General features: G+C 36.7%; 1 pseudogene; it reads left to right on the top strand.

Annotated features, from left to right (window-relative positions):
* Nucleotides 1–2,653: 2,653 nt before the first annotated feature.
* LOC105301489 lies at nt 2,654–3,297 on the top strand (annotated as a pseudogene).
* Nucleotides 3,298–4,989: the final 1,692 nt, after the last annotated feature.

Genomic DNA, 4,989 nt, shown 5'->3' with positions numbered 1-4,989 from the left:
CAGTGGCTTAAAACAAGATTTATATCTCACTTATGGTACAAGTGTCCATCTCACATTGGCTGGAAGGTAAGGAGGTTCTGCCATATATCACCCTCACTCTGGAAGTCTGGATTATAGAGGCTTCATATCTGGAATGCTACCAGTCACTGAGATAGGTGGAAAAAGACATGGAAAACAGTACCAACTCTTACAAGTTTTCTATCTCACAGTGCTGCATGTCACTTCCGCGCTCATTTCACTCACTAGAACAAGTCATGTGACCATACCTAACATCAAAGTAATGGAAGAAGTACCATCTTACCATGTTCCTAGAAGAGACATAAAAAATTTCGTGATTAGCTCTCCTCCTCATCAATACAAGGGATGTTTCTCCTCTGCCTTTCTGTAGCATTTGCCTCTGCCTAACACTTCTCTTTCTTTAAATTCGCTTCTCCTTTACCCCTGATCACTTTTTTTCTTTGCCTCCTTCTATTATCCTTCTTTTCTCCCTCAAAATATATGTGTCCCCCCTCTTCTGACCTAAAATTTCATCCAAAATAGACCAGGATGAGTCCTAGAAGAAACCAACTTGAAACTTTTACCTTTGGTCCTGCAAACAATGATCATCTCAGAAGGCTAGGGTAAAATAAAAATACATAAATTTGCAAAAAAAAATAAATTTCATTTTTTTGGTCTCCAAGTTATTTCTTTTTTAACAGACAATACAACCAACTGTCCAGAAATCCCTCTTTGAGAAATCTATCTAACAAATAAAGACTTCAATACATTAGGGTATATATACCAGGATATTTATCATATCATTGTTTATAGAAGCAAAAATCTGGAAAAACCTAAATGTCCAGAAATAAGATATGTTCTTAAACCAGTTGTGATATATCCATGCCATTATGTAATTTGAACTATTATGCAATTGTTCAAAAGATTGAAATAGAATTATCTCTCATTGTCCATAGTGTATTATTGAATAAGAAAAGCAATGTACATGGTTACATTTATAATATGATTCCATTTCTATGAAAACAAACACGAACAAAAACCAAAAGTCCCAAATATGTGTGTTCATGTTTGTTTAAGCATAAAAGATGGAAAGATACACAGTAGGTTGTTAATATTGATTCTCTCAGGAGGATTAGAATGGAGGGCAGTGGGAAGAGATTTTTAGCCTTCTAAAAATATGTTTTAGAATGGATCCATAGATTATAATCATTAATACTACTATTTTTAATTTAACAAAGGAAAAGTAATACAAAAAAAAAAGAAAATTTAATTTAAAAAAAAATAACAAAAATAAATCCTGTCATTTTAACACTTCCACCCTGCCACGTGGCCTTCCGCCTGTCCAGATTTATTTCACAGCTGCATCCCAATGCACACAGTTTTTCACTTCACATCTTAAATGCTTTTTCTCATCACCCCTCATTCCTTACAAAGATTTTTTCCCCTTTATCTTCACCACCTTCCAAAGGACCAATAAACTATAATAGTGTTTTATCAAAACACTATTTCAAATTGGATAGCATAATGATCATTGCAATATTAGGTCTGTCATCCTAGTTTATATTTTAAACATTATTTTTTTCTTGAGATCTCTTTTTATTATGGATTTTTGATGTAAGAGCAACATTAGTTTCTTTTTTATTCTAGTATGATTTAGAAGGTACATACTCTGTTTTAACATTACTCATCATTAACTTCAGATCTCCCATAAGTATTCTGTGTACTACCTACCCGTCAATTTATGTCTATCTATTCCAGCACAAGTTTAGACTTTCTTTTATGGTAGATAAGAAATTAGGTCCTTCTTGGATATCCTTACTTTCTTCATGCTTTCTCATTAATCATTGCTTTAATCTGAGAGCTAGTATACCTCTTTTTATGTCTTCTGTATCCTGCCCTGCTTTCATTCCAAACAAATTAAAATAATTATGTTCACTCTTTTCCCTCCTACTTTTTTTGTAAAAGGAGTAAATAAGAATATATATTTGCTTCCTTGTTAGTACTTAAGAAACTTCTTCCAGTAGTTACATTTATTAGCTAGATACAGAAATAGTCGTTACTTGTGGTGAGGTGGGAGCAGGAACCAGGTAGATGGGGAATAGGATTGGAGGTGCACAGATATTCCACACTCTCTCTCTACCATCGCTCGGCTATGCATCTATCTCTTCAAAGTACATTACCTGTAAAAAATTCCAGTGGGCCCAAATCAGGATATTTTCACATTCCTCTACTACATCTTACAGTTCCAGAAGCCAGTGAAGTCTATTTTCAGAATTTTTAAAGAAAAAGAGAGGAATACAAGATGGCATTGACCATCCAACCTATTATTTTTTCATGAAAGATATTCTAAGACTATACAACTCAAAGAATTTTTCTGTTGAAATCATTGGAGAGCCTTATCTAGAATAATAAGGTTAAGGGGAGAAATTTTGGCTACAGAAATGCATAGATAATAAGCACTGCACCCAATTAGTCCACATGAAGTATATTATTTCAACCACCTTTTTTATATTAATTTTTTAATTTTTAATTCTTTAATGTCACCACATATTTGACCCCTTTTAGCCCATTCGACCACCTTTTTGGAAGATAAGTAAAAAAACGTAAATGAAAAAGGGTGGTTTCTAAGAGAACCAAGAGTAAATGATAGCTCTTTCCAGCTGGCGCCCAGCCATGGGCATCTCTCGAGACAACTGGCACAAGCGCCACAAGACCAGAGGCAAGAGAAAGCCCTATAACAAGAAGCGAAAATATGAGCTGGGATGCCCGGCTGCCAGCAATGATTGGCCACCAGTCCGGGGAGGCTGGACGTGGGAAACTTTTCCTGGGGTTCCGGGTGTTGTATGCACGAAACAAGGATTATCGATGTTGTCTACAATGCATCTAACAATGATCTGGTCCACACCAAGACCCTAATAAAGAACTGCATCGTGCTCATTGACAGCACACCTTACCGACAGTGGTAGGAATCCCACCATGCACTGCCCCCGGGCGGCAAGAAGCGGGCCAAGCTGACTCCTGAGGAGAAAGATTTTAAACAAAAAAACGATCAAAGAAAATTCAGAAGAAATACGACAAAAGGAAAAAGAATGTCAAATCAGCAACCTTCTAGAGGAGCAGTTCCAGCAGGGCAAGCTTCTTGCATGCATCCCATCAAGACCAGGCCAGTGTGGAGGAGCAGATGGCTATGTGCTGGAAGGCAAGGAGCTGGAGTTCTATCTGAGGAAGATCAAGGCCCGGGAAGGCAAATAAATCCTCCCCCTGTCTTAGCTCTTGTAATAAAGGTGTTTATTGTGTTCTGATCAAAAAAAAAAAAAAAAAAGAGTGAATGATAAAGGAGTGAAGTGGGAAGGTGTAACAACACTATTGATGTTTATTCCTTGTTTATGTAAATTCATCAGGCAATGACTGAAGGTAGGAAATATCCTTAACATCTCAGCGTACTTTGTTTTTGGGTATCTACCTTGTACCTATTATAATCTATAGTACCATTTTACTTTTTTTAAAAATAGTTTTCTACGATTCTAATCATTATAGAGCAGCATTTTAAGCTGTTCGGTTTGTATTCATAACTGCCATTTCCTTGATATTGACTTGCAGGTTTTGTTCTGTTTTAATTTTCATGCAGGTCATGGGATACAAAGAGAAGTGGGAAAATGGTCTCAAAAGAAAACCATCTCTGTCACTAGAGGATTCACAATCTAGAAAAAGAGGCAAGCATATAAACAAATAATTATAGCGCCATAAAAGCAGCACTTAAAAGAGGTGTATAAAATTATGTGGGAGCAAAAAAGGGAGTGATTCTTTCTGCCTGGGACTGAGAAAAAATGACATTTGATCTTAGCCGAAGATGACCTCATCCTCCATAATTTCATGGGCAGGAAGCATTCTAAGCAGAAGAAACAGCATCTACAAAGACACGGTGACTTGACTAGAGGGCCTGCTAGGAATTTGGCAAGAATAGCATATGTGTGAAGAAAGAGAATGGGTTTTCCCACAATTCAACTTGAAATAATTTCTAGTTGATTGTTCACTCCTTCCAGAAATATGTCACTTTGTAAGTAAATCAATCCAAAACAAGTATGCTTTAAATTCTAAAAAGACTCTGAAAATCCTTAGTTCTCTAAGTATAGCTTCAGGATGTGCCCAGAACACAACAACATAACATCAACATCCTGGTGTGATGAGAGGCGAAAGATGGATTTTTAAGTGTCAGAATTATCATGTAACTGTCAAAGTACATAAAATCAGCTAAATAAATACCACAGGCCGACCCACTCTGTGACAGCATAACACCTCCAAGTTTTTATTAAGTTAGGAAATAAAAATAAAGGAAGATTCTGTATGTGTCTTCTCATGGAGAGTCTAGCTGCTTCCGTATCCTGATCAGCTGTACCTCGTCGCCCCAAACATTTTCTTTTAATGCCACATGTATGCCTTCCTTTACTAAACAACTTCTCTCCTCTGGGTCCACATGTAGTGCTAGAATTTTGCTTTTTTTTTTTTTTGAAAGACTAAAAATGTAAACAAAGAAAACAATATATTTGAGGTAGAGTTGCACTGAAAGGTCAATATTTCTGCCAGAGCGTCTATGAGAAAAAAAGATAAGAATTTCAGTTCTGTGATTGGCAATGCTGAGCTATCTTCGCTGGGGTCAATGGGGAGAGAGGTCAGCTCTTCTAAAATGTAAATGTGTCCAGCCCATGCCCCTACCCTGCCTCCTTCTCTGACAGTGGATCAAGAAACCAGACCATTGAGGGTGACTTTTACATCAATAATGAATGACATCCTGGGATGGTTGTGGCTCTTAAGACTGATATGTCTCAGAATGACAGTAGAATCAGGTTGTTTTAGACAGTTCAATTAAATTCAGCAAATGTTTACTAAGTACTTTGAAGATGGCTGCAAGTCACTGCACTGGTTCTGTAGCATCTTCTACAAGCGGCTACTAAGATAAAGACTATTCAAGCTTTATCCTCAGAGCTTAAAATC

This window comes from Pteropus vampyrus, unplaced genomic scaffold (assembly GCF_000151845.1).
Source record: "Pteropus vampyrus isolate Shadow unplaced genomic scaffold, Pvam_2.0 Scaffold240, whole genome shotgun sequence".
Lineage (NCBI taxonomy): Eukaryota > Metazoa > Chordata > Mammalia > Chiroptera > Pteropodidae > Pteropus > Pteropus vampyrus.
This window is presented reverse-complemented; position numbering and strand designations above follow the sequence as displayed.